General features: G+C 36.0%; 1 protein-coding gene across 1 annotated transcript in view; it reads left to right on the plus strand.

Moving 5' to 3' along the window:
- Nucleotides 1–12583, plus strand: part of GOLPH3 (golgi phosphoprotein 3) — a 59377-nt gene that overhangs the window by 1028 nt on the left and 45766 nt on the right. The gene's annotated exons all lie outside the window — the stretch shown is intronic.

Raw genomic sequence — 12583 nt, forward strand, 5'->3', positions numbered from 1 at the left:
TTTTTAAAAAACTTGGATTAGAAAAAAGTTATGGAGATTCCAAAGGTCAGATAGAAGTTTTTATGGAGGCGCTGTACTTAAGACGTCAAGAAGCAATTTTAGTGGCGGTTTAAAAAGTATCAGGGTTCTTTGCAATTGACACAACCTCCCTTCCAAGTCTGTATTGGTACAGTTGGCTGAAGCTTATCCAGGAAGTTTTCTGTACATTTCCATATAAGCCTGGTTGATTTACTTTTCTCAGTGGGTGGGAAGAGATAAACAGGGAAGAATCCAGACTTTTTTTTTAAAGTGAGGTAGTTGGGGTTAAAGTGACTTGCCCAGAGTCACACAGCTAGTGTGTGTTATGTGTCTGAGGTTGGATTTGGACTCCTGACTTCAGGCCGGGTGCTCAGACTTTTTAACTAGGACACTTTTTGCAGGGTATATTATTTTCTTATAGGAGAGTTTATAGTGAGAAACACCATTTGGTCATATAGTAAAAGAGTTTGTAAAGTTAAAAGATTTAAAAATCCATGCTATATTAAAAAGAAATGCTTTTAGAGTGATGTGTCAGAACAGTGTTTAAAAATAGGCTTCTGTAATTTTTCTTATGAATTGAACTTTTTTAAAGAATTTACTTGTATTGCAGGTGACATTTTGGTCAAGACAAGAGGTAAATAGACATATATAATCTTGTATGGGCAGTGCTACATCTCAGTCTAGTGTAGCCTTATTTTAACTCAACGAACTAACTACAGACCTGCTGTATTGAGGAGCGAACTTAGAAGAGTCAGTAAATTTTACTCTTTGTGTAAAGTTATCCAAAATTCATGAATATGGGCATAGAATTTCTGTACTGTGAGACTTTTTAGTTTTTCTATCCTAATTTAGCCTTTTCTTTATCCCAGTTAGGCAATATCCAGTGTTAGTTTTTCAGTTTTCGTTACTAAACATTGCTATTCTTTTAGAATACTGGTGTTTGGGAACATAAAAAACCTTAAATTTAACTTTATAGCATGTGATCTGGTGTGTTGCATTGCCTCCTATTCACTTGCTTAGCCTTAGTTCTATAAATTAGTGGCTCTGTGTCATTGACCAAGTTAAACTTGGTATATTTTCAGTCTCCCAAGTATAAATGGGTATGTAATGTCTGCTCTTCATCTGTTTCAGAAATGTCAAAGGATAAATGCAGTATTGTACAAAAGTTGTTTTAAATAAAAAAAATTTACTGTATGCCAAGCACTGGGAATACCAAGAAAGGCGAAAAGTTTGTCCTCAAGGAGATGTAATTCTAATACCAGAGGAGACCTGTATATAAGATGGAAGGAAAGACTCTAGTAGCTGGGGATGTGGAGGGGGAAAAGTAAGGTTGGGGAAGAGAAGAGATCAAAGATAGACTTCTGGGAGAAGTGACATTCAAACAGTCTTGAAAGAAGCCAGGAATTCTAAGGCAGAGAAGAGGAGAGAGAACACATAGGGAACAGCAAGAAGGTCAGTATTGTCTGGTTCCTAAAGTGTGTAGGAGTAGTATGAAAGAAGACAGGTACAGTAGGAAGGGGTCAGGTTGTGAAGAGCTTTAAATACCAAACAGGATTTTGTGATTGGTCTTGTAGGTAAGGAACCCATTGGAGTTTATTGAGTAGGGGGTGATATGATCAGAACTACACTTTAATAAAATTACTTTGGCATCTGAGTGGATGGATTGAAGTGGGGAGAGACTTGAGGCAGGAATTCCAGTTAATTAGGAGGCTCTTGCAGTAGTCCAGGTGAGAAGTGATGAAGGCCTAAATTAGGACAGTGACTGTGTGAGTGGAGAAATGGTGGATGTATAAGAAAGATGGACAAAATTTGGCAACCGATTGGATACGTGGGGTGAGTTAGAGTGAGGAATTTAGGATGACACGAGGTTGTGAACTTGGGCATCAAGGAGGATTCTTAGACGTAGGGAAATTCAGAAGATGCCAGGGTTTAAAGGGAATGAGTTCTGTTTTGGAAATAATTATAGGCCTTCCATTTTAAGCTATTCAGTAGACAGTTGGTGACAAAAGACTGGAGCTCAGGAGACCAAGTAGGGCTAGATATATCGATCTGAGAATCGATCATCTGCATAAAGATGATAATTGAACTCATGGTAGCTGATGAGATCTCAAGGTAAGATTCTGTTAGAGGTAAGAGAGAACATTTGAAGAGAGCCTTGTGGATTGACCACAGATAGTGGGATTGTGGTGGTTGAAGATCTAGCAATGGAAACAAGAAACTACTTTGAAATCTTTAGTAGAAAACCACTGTTTTATAATGTTATGGAAATATTGTATTTTTTTTCAAATTTAATTTAAAACAACTTTTAGAATTTTGAGATGACCAGTGAGAAACTGCATTGGTCTGTTTTCAGTTTGTGAAGGCTTAAATCCTTTGGCTTTCTCTGTATTGTTATTTTTCCCATGAAGATAATTTATCCCTAAGCCTCTCATTTGATTTCATTTAATAGTTTTTGAAATTTAGACACTTGAATATTTTTCAGTGGTAGAATCAGGCTCCAAGTAATTTAAGCTATTTGTTTTACCTCATTTTAAGAATTGAACTGCTTTCAGTGTGATTGGTATGATCAGAGTAATTGGATTTAGAGCTCACAGGGACACTAAAGATCATCAGATCTAATCCTTTAATTTCATATATAAGAAATTGAATCAAGGAGAGGTTCTGTGACTTGCCTAGGATCATAACAGGCAATAATTCACACCCAGAGCTCCTAGACTCTTACATCCAATATCTTTCCACTATGCCACATTTGCCCAACTGTGACTATCCTAGATAGCTTGCTGATCTCAATACTAGTCATAATTAGAAGAAAGATTTGCATTTGCTTTGAGAAGTTACAATTTTGTGGAGGGTTAGCATAGTTGATTTTTATATCAGTTTTTCTCCCTGTAGTAGACAATAGTTACTAAATTCATAGATTGCCATAAATATAGTATACATAGTTGGATCTCAGCAAGGCATTTAACAGTCTTACAAATGGAAATATGTAGACTGAATGATAGTACTGTAAGGTGGTTTCAGAATTGGTTGGATGAATAGAAGCAGAGATTGTTGAGAAACATCATGGTTTAGTAGAAAGAGCACTGGTTGAAGAACAGACTATCTACTAATTGGCCATGTAAAATGAAAAGTGCATGAGAATAAATGGTTAAGGACAGCCAGTGTAGGAGACTCAGAGGGGAAAGTTGATATTTTATATGTTGAAATTTATGTATTTAAATTAAATAGCTATAAAGCAAGATATATGCATTGGTGTATCTTAGTATTATTTGCTAAGTGTCTGCTATGTACCAGGTACTGTGCTAGCTAAGTGCTGTTTATAATCAACTATTTCTTAAGAAAAGAAGAGTGACAAAACCTCTGATACTGTGCTATTCATTCATTTTCTTGAAGAAGAAACAAGGCTACCTTTAAAATGAATTTGCCCTACCATTGGGGAGGTTCTCATTAATCTGAAGCTTCACAGTATTTTTCTTGGAATAAATTATTTTGTAGAAACTGTAAGTATTCCATTTATATTCAACAGTGAATTTATAACCCCCCCCCCAAAAAAAGAGTGAGCAATGGCCTTTCTGTGAAGAGACCTGTTATTGATTCCTGGTTCCAAAACTAATCAACACTTAGCTCTGGTAAACTTAGCTCCTTTCTTCTCCATACAGGGAAATCTGGTCAGCCAGGCAGAGTGTGTCCTTGGAATAGCCACCAAATCCTTAAACTGGTTTTTTTATGCCCAATAGGTGTCCAGGAAGCCACTCCCACAAAGTCTGAGGCCACCAGAAAGCTACATCTGTTGCCAAGTGGCTTGAGCAGCCTTAGGCCCCCTGGCCATTTAAGTCTTGGAGTCAACTTTTTTCTCTTTTAGGGAAAGAATTAGCCCAGAGGTGTCAAACACCTGGCCTGCATTTCTGAGTGCAGCCCAAACCAGATTAACTTGTAATTGGGAAATATTTAACCAAATGAATTAAAAAAAATTGGTAACATTACATTTTAAAACTTAAGTCAATATGCAGCCCACAGGGATCCATATGTACACATTAGAGGCCCCAGTTTTTATTTGAATTTGAAACCCGTAAACTAGCCTCACCTTTATGGAGGATGGGGTTAGATATTGATCCTATATCAAGAGTTTTTATTATCTTTCCTTTCTCCAGAGTGCAGAGAGCCAGCCTCCCGGAGTGCCTGACTTGCCAAGATGAAGTTGGATGGAACGGGTAGAACCTGTGCAGTTCTTGCTGTGGGTTCCTAGTTAGTATTAGGTTAGGACATGGGATCATAGATTTAGCCCTGGAAAAGATCGTATAAGCCTTTGATTCCATTTTATAGATATGGAAATTGAGGTAAATGACTTGCCCACAATCACACTGTTCGAGTAAGAGTTTTAAGGCTGATGTTGAATCCAGGTCTCTTCCTCATTCCAAGTATTGTGACTTCTCCAGAAGACTAGAACACTTTTGCTGCCCTAAGGAGGCCATTTATTGCTTGGTTTCGCCCAAAGGGGTGCAGTTGGGGGGATGTTGGCAAATAAGAGTAGTTATGGTTGTGTTGGAGACAGTTGACTAACACAATAAAAGTCATCTGACCATTAGGTCACGTATCTCTTCAGGAAGGCCATGACTTTCTTAGGATCCTGGTTTCCACTTCACTTAGGAAGGGAAGGGGGAGGAATTTATATTGTACCTTTTATATGTCAAGCACTGTGATAAGGGCATTGCAAATTATATCATTTTATCTTTGGAGACTACTGACTGCTAAGGTCTAACTTTTTGGTCCTGATTCAATTTATTTATTTATTTCAAGAAGAAAAGTACAAAAAGAATTAAATTGTGACTCATTATAAACCAGTCATTTTACTAAAATAAGACATCAAAAGTAGGAATAATTCTGTCATTTGGAAAAGCATTTATTAAAACATTAATATTGCCCTTCTATCTTTTAATTCAGAAGAATGATTTAGATTTGATGTATACTGTCAGTAAAATAGTGAATGGAGTTTCATGTGGCTTGTGGTTTTAATCTTATTAAATTTCAGTTATAGTTCGTATTTTAAGATTCATATATGCTTTGAAAGAAATAATCTTGAAAATAAGAAGACTTTCAGTGATAATTTTATTTTTAAAAGCATCACATAAAATGAATTAAAGTTTTTAAAAATAGTTTTCAGTAATTTCATGAGCTACTTGTTAGGGTGTTGTTTTTTTTTTTAGGTAAAAAGGTCATTGATAGTAGGGCAAAGAGGTGGTAGTTGTATATGAATTGGGCTTAGACCTGTTAGGTACTTGGTAGGATCTGACATCATTTTCTTTGTTGAAAATGCACAAAAACAATGGGAAAAAGGGATGGTGGCAATGCCCGATTGAACTGATTGAAAATTCACTATTTATGGATGTTAGTCTTGAAATTGAGCATATTTAGTAAGGCCTACTATAATATAGTTAGCACTAGTGAAATTAGACCTAGTGTTAATACTTTAACTTCAAACCAAAGTTGTTAAGATTTTAAAATGGATTTTTATTGATATTTTTATTTTATATCACCTACATTTCCCTCCTGAATCTCACCTCATACCCTTCCTACCGGGTCATCCCTTACAACAAAAAATAAGAGAGGAAGAAAAGAAAAAAAAAGTTCTGCAAAGCCAATCAACACCTCAGAAAAGAATGGTGCTCAGGTAGTCTTAGTGAGGTGGAGTCTTTTCAGATCTCTTTGGGCCTTGCCCAGTCATTGTGATTTTATAACATTCAGTTCAGATTGTTTTGTTCTTCTTTTCTTTTGCTTTGTTGTCATTGTGTATATTGTTTTCCTGATACTGTTTATTTCAGTATGCATCAGTTCATATTTCCATGTGTTACTAGTTTATTGTTTCGTTATTTGCGGTTTCTTATAGCATAATAATATTTCTGTTATTTTTATGTGCCGTGATTACTTTGGCCATTTCCTAATCAATGGTCATCTATTTAATTGTTAGTTCTTTGCTACCACAAAACATTGGTATATATGGTGTTCCTTTTATCATTGACTTTTTTGGAGTATATGCCTAGCATTGTAGTCTCTGGGTCAAAGGATATAGACATTTTTGGTCAGTTTCTTAGCATAATGCTTTCCATAATGGTTGAGTCAATTCACAGCTCTAGCAACAATGCAATACTGTGCCTATCTTTCTACCAGCCTTCCAACAATGACATTTTTGGCTATCTTTGTCAATTTGCTGAGTTAGAGGTGAAGCCTAGAGTTGTTTTGATTTGCATCTCTCTTATTATTAGTGATTTGCAATAGTCTTTCTTATGGTTAGTAGTTTACATTTCTTTTGAGAACCATTTTCATATCCTTTGATGACTTATCTATTGGAATAGAGTTAGATTTATAAAATGAAAGAGATCCTTAGTGTGTTAGTGAGCAAATTTATTACATTTAGAAACCTTAAATTACCAAAATTTATGTGGAATGGCACATTTTGGTTAATGTTAACCAGAAATTTTTTTACTTGACTCCCTCTAACTTTAAAAATTTCTGATGTATGTTGTAGCAATACATTCCTCTGCCTTTGCAAACATCCTAGAGTGAAGATAATTTAAGATCTTGCTTAATGAAGATTGGATAAATTTTGTTTCGTAATCATAGCAAATTTTAGGATTTTCTTGGCCATAAGTGCTTTGTGAATGATCAAATGCTATTTTGACAATGTGATTGTGCTGTAAGTGTTGCAGATTCCAGGATATTTAGGTGATAAAAGGTTCAATGTGTAGTGACCGCCATGATATAAACTGAAAGTAGGAGTTAAAGGGAAAAGCAAGGATTTTCTTCTAAAAACTAAGTGCACAAAATCTGGTTTCATACATTTTAGTTAATTGTATTTCACTTGAAACTATTATAGAACATTTAAGTTGATGATTATTTGTTCTCTTGGACTTGGTAGTCTTATTTGTAAAGCTGTGTAAACCTTGAAAACCCATGAAAGTGACTTCATATATTAATGAAATCAGAAATGTGGTCCCTGTCTCTATCCATATATGTTAGGTGTTATTGTTATCATTATGACCTCCAGTGAATAACGTGGCAGTACTTAATTAAAATATTCTCTGAGAAAGAAGCTCTTTCGAAGAAGTTAATATTTTAAAAAAAATAAGCGAAACAATGTGAATTGATATTAGTGATGTTTTAGTACTCTTATTCACCATTTCTGATATTTTTTAATGTATCCTTTTGCCTTCTGTATATTTCCTTTTCTAGTAACTGGGATGCTAACAAGGTATATTATTGAAATGTATCATCATTAATTCAGTTATTACTGTAACGTGGAAACTTTCTGTAGTGTAGAAAATTTATTATGTTAGAATTGTAGGCTTTAGAGCTGCAAGGGTTCTTAGAGGTTGTCTGGTCTAATCCCTCATTTTACAAAAGAGAAAACTAAAACTTGGGAAAGTGACTTCTTCAAGGTTACATAGGTGGTAGCCAGTTATTATTCTTTCCATGATACCATAGTGCCTTCCAGTAAATTTAAGGATCACATGTTACATATCTTGACTTGTGGCTCTTGTGTTTATAGGCATTGGAGAGTATGTTAGATATTTTCTTTTCTTTTCTTTTCTTTTTCCTTTGGTTAGGCAGCGGAGTTAAGTGACTTGCCCAAGGTCACATAGCTAGTAAGTTTCAAATGTCTGAAGTCAAATTTGAACTCAGGTCCTCCTGACTCCAGGGATGGTGCTCTACCTACTGTGCCGCCTAGCTGCCCTCCGGATATTGTCTTGATGTTATATGGTGAAAAAGACACCAATAAAATTAGTTACTTGGCTTAATATTAAATAACACATGTGAATTGTGTTGACCTTAGCATTCTAAAATCTATTCTCGCAAGTAATTGTTAAACAGATGTGCTAAGGATATAAAAATGAGATTATGTTGAGAAAAACAGCCCCAGTAAAATAACTAAATTGGAGAAATTATCTTTTAATCTTTTATTTTATTTTTTAAAAAATATAAATTTATTTGTAGTTTTCAACATTCATTTCCACAAGTTTTTGAGTTTCAAATTTTCCCCCCGTCTTACCCTCCCTCCACCCCAAGATGGCATGCATTCTGGAATATCCTTTCCCCTAGTCTGTCCTCTTTTCTTTCTCTCTCCCATTCTCTTATCCCCTTCCCCTTCTATTTTCCTGTAGGGCAAGATAGACTTCTGTACCCCATTGTTTTTAAAACTTTAGGTTTCAAATTTTCTCTCTTCCTCCCTCCCCACCCACCCTCATTGAAAAGGCAAGCAACTCAATATAGGTTGTACATGTGCAGTTATGCAAAACACTTCCATAGTAGACATGTTGTGAAAAACTAACTCTATTTCCCTTAATCCTATTCTGCCATCCCATTTATTCTATTCTTTCTTTTGACCCTGTTCCTCCTCAGAAGTATTTACTTCTGATTACACCCTTTTCCAATCTGCCCTCCTCTCTATCATCCCCCTGCTCTCTTGTCCCCTTCTCCCCCTATTTTCTTGTAGGGTAAGACAAACTTCCATACCCAATTGAATGTGTATGTTATTCCCTCCTTAAGCCAAATCCTATGAGAATAAGATTTACTCATTCCCTCTCACCTTCCCCTGCTTCCCTCCACTGTAAGAGACTTTTCTTTTCTGTTTTTTCTTTGTGAGATAATTTACCCCATTCTACCTCTCCCTTTCTTCTTCTCTGAGTATAATCCTCCCTCATCCCTTAATTTTATTCTCCAGATATGACCCCTTAATCTTCAACTCACCCTGTGCCTTCTATCTATCTATCTATCTATCTATCTATCTATCTATCTATCTATCTACATACATATAATTTTTTTCCTCCAACTACCCTAATACTGACAAAGGTCTCATGAGTTATAAATATCATCTTTCCATGCAGGAATGTAAACAGTTCAATCTTAATAAGTCTCTTATGATTTCTCTTTCCTGTTTACCTCTTCATGTTCACTGGAGTCCTGTATTTGAAAGTCAAATTTTCTATTCAGCTCTGGTCTTTTCATCAAGAATGCTTGAAAGTCCTCTATTTCACTGAATGACCATTTTTTCCCCTGAAGATTATACTCAGTTTTGCTGGGTAGGTGATTCTTGGTTGTAATCCTATCTCCTTTGCCCTCCAGAATATTATATTCCATGCCCTGGTCCTTTAATGTAGAAGCTGCTAAATCTTGTGTTATCCTGATTGTGTTTCCACAGTACTTGAATTGTTTCCTTCTGGCAGCTTGTAATATTTTCTCCTTGACCTGGGAACTCTGGAATTTGGCTATATATTCCTAGGAGTTTTCCTTTGGGGATCTCTTTCAGGAGGAGATCTGTGGATTCTTTCAATTTCTATTTTGCCCTCTGGTTCTACTATATCAGGGCAGTTTTCCTTGATAATTTCTTGAAAGATGATGTCTAGGCTCTTTTTTTGATCATGGCTTTCAGATAGTCCAATAATTTTTAAATTCTCTCTCCTGGATCTATTTTCCAGGTCAGTTGTTTTTCCAATGAGATATTTCACATTGTTTTCTAATTTTTCATTCTTTTGGATTTGTTTTACAGTGTCTTGATTTCTCATAAAGTCACTAGCTTCCAATTGCTCTATTCTAATTTTTAAGGAAGTATTTTCTTCAGTAATCTTTTGGACTTCCTTTTCCATTTGGCCAATTTTTCTTTTTAGGGCATTTTCTCCTCATTGGCTTTTTGGACCTCTTTTGCCATTTGGGTTAGGCTTTTTTAAGGTGTTATTTTCTTCAGTATTTTTTTGGGTCTCCTTTAGCAAGCTGTTGACTTGTTTTTCATGATTTTCTTGCATCACTCTCATTTCTCTTCCAGTTTTTCCTCTACTTCCCTTACTTGCTTCTCAAAATCCCTTTTGAGCTCTTCCAAGGCCTGGGACTGATTCATATTTTTCTTGGAGGCTTTGGATGTAGGAGCTTTGACTTTGTTGTCTTCTTCTGGTTGTATATTTTGATCTTCTTTGTCACCAAAGTAAGATAATATAGTCTGACTCTTTTTGCGCTGCTTGCTCATGATCCCGGCCAATTACTTGAGTTTTAAACTCTTTGTTAAGGTAAGAGTCTGCTTCCAATGTGGAGAATGTACTGTCCCAAGCTTCAGGGGTTTGTACAGCTGTTTTCAGAGATACTTGTAGGTACCTGTAAATTTTCAGTTTTTGCAAGGTAGTATGATAAGGGGTGAGGTGTTTACTCCTTTCCTGGCCTGTGACCACAAGTATTCCTTCTGTCCTGTAAGTGTGAGGAGGGGTTCCTCTCCACAGCCACTACAAGCTCCACCACACCAGAGTTCCTCCTCACCCCAGCACTGCCACCCAGAACTGTGACCCAGATCCACACACGGGCAAAGGAAGAGATTCCTGCCTCCGCACTGGCAAAGAGATCCCGCAATCCCTCTCTGATCAGCCACTGGATTCCCCCTCAGTCTGTGGGCCAGAAGCTCGGGAAGCAGCTGCCCCTCCCCCCACATTCTTGGGCAATGAAGCTGAGACCCTGCCTTCCTTTCTCATCACCGACAGAAACAGACTTTACCCACTGACCTTCTAAGTTGTCTTTGGCATTAGTGGGTTGAGGAGTCTGGAAACCTCCACAGCTGCCCGAGATTCAGTCCTCTGAGGCCTGCTCCAGGTTCTCTGAGGCCTGCGTTCCCACGCTGCGCAGCCTGGCGCGATACACCTTTCTGATCAATCATCCAGGTTGTCTTGGGCTGGAAATTTGTTTCACTCTGTCTTTTTGTGGGTTCTGCTGCTTCAGAATTTGTTTAGAGCCATTTTTTAATGAGTATTTGGAGGGGTTTGAGGGAGAGCTCAAGCAAGTCACTGCTTTCACTCTGCCATCTTGGCTCCCCCCCAATCATCTTTTAATCTTTTAAAATGATTTCTCTCTGATCATCCTTTATGGTTTATTTTAACTTCAGGTATCTAAAAGAACTAATTTAGCTTTCATTTAATAATATCTATCCAATCCCATTGTAATGGATGCCTTTAAAACTTCTTTGTCTGACAGAAAGCTACCCAGGCCCAAATGTAGTGGGTATGCTCATTTTAAGTTGTGTTATATAAAAATGCAATAAATTAAATTGAATGACCCCTTAGGGCTTCTTTTAGCACAGTTTATAATAATAATTTTTAATGATACAGAACCCTGGATTCTTTAACTTTTCTTGTAGCTGCTTCTTTTTTTTGGCTACCTGCATCAAAAGATGTTTAGGAGAAATAAAAGGAGGTGAACCTACTCTGAGACTATATGCAGTATATTAATTGGACCACTTGTAAATTGTTATAGCCAAACTGGTTGTGTGTGGTGTTCCCACTTATGAGCAAGGACTGTGTTGACTTAAATGGACTGATTTGACTGTAACATACTTCATTCCTTATACTTTGTTCTACTACTTGTTCATCGTGATTAGTATAGATTTATTGGGAGAGAAGGCTAAAAACTCTTTGCTGAAATGAAATTTTGAGGTATAAATTTCAGTCCTTGTTGATCTCTACCTCTTTAACAGGAGTATTGTCTGTACAACTATAAAGAATGACAGAATTGTTCATCTGTTTTAAAAAAATATATATTTTTGCTGCATTTTGTTTTTATATTACCTGCATTACCAATATATTCCTCCTCTGTCCTTCCATAGAGCCATCCTTGAATAAGAATAAAGAAGATAAATTTGGCAAATCTAGTTAATGCATTGAGAAAGCCTGATGGTTTTATGCATTCTTGCATACTGGTTGCTTCTCACCTCTGCAGAGAAGTTGGGGATCACCTGTAGTTTGTGTCTTCTACAGTTCTTGTCTACATGAATATGAGACATGTATTTTAGTAAGATTATTTGCTAAGTTAGCAGTTCATAATTATTTTTCCATGAGTATGTGATCAGATGAGGGACAGATGTCATTAAAAAATTACTTGTGAGTAAATTCCACCTTGATTATAAGTTCTAGAATAATGTGTTTTGATATTAATTGTGGTTGATTGCTTTTGTTGTTCTTATTATTGTTTGTTTTAAATTTTGGACCAAGGACAGGAGAAGGAAGGCGTGTACACATTATAAGTACTTAAGAAATATTTATTGAATTTTAATGAAAACCTGGAGGAAACTGTAGGATGAGGATATTAACAGCATATTAAGTTACAGAAGGCATAAATGCGTGTTTATAATCTCAAGAATAGAATAGATACATTTTTTGTTTTAATTCTTTATACTGGAATCATTAAAGTGACTTTAGTCCTGAAATACAGATAAATGCTATCTTTTTGAATATGAGATATAAGACATGCTCTTTCCATGAAAGAGTTTATAACCAAGGTACAGGGTAACAGAAGTTGTTTTCTTGTGAATTATGGACCAGAATTAAGATCCTTATCTTCCCCCCCTCTTTTAAAAATTTATTCAATAAGCCATATAACTTTTTTCTTTTTTTTTTTTTCTTATGTCTTCTTGCTTCTCCAGGCAGCATCTAATAATATCATTTGTACCATCATATTCTCTCTATTATGTACAAGGTATTATTAATAGAATACTTCTTTCTTTCTTTCTTTCTTTCTTTCTTCTTTCTTTCTTTCTTTCTTT

Source organism: Phascolarctos cinereus, unplaced genomic scaffold (genome assembly GCF_003287225.1).
Source record: "Phascolarctos cinereus isolate Bilbo 61053 unplaced genomic scaffold, phaCin_HiC Scaffold_4;HRSCAF=312, whole genome shotgun sequence".
Classification (NCBI taxonomy): Eukaryota; Metazoa; Chordata; class Mammalia; order Diprotodontia; family Phascolarctidae; genus Phascolarctos; species Phascolarctos cinereus.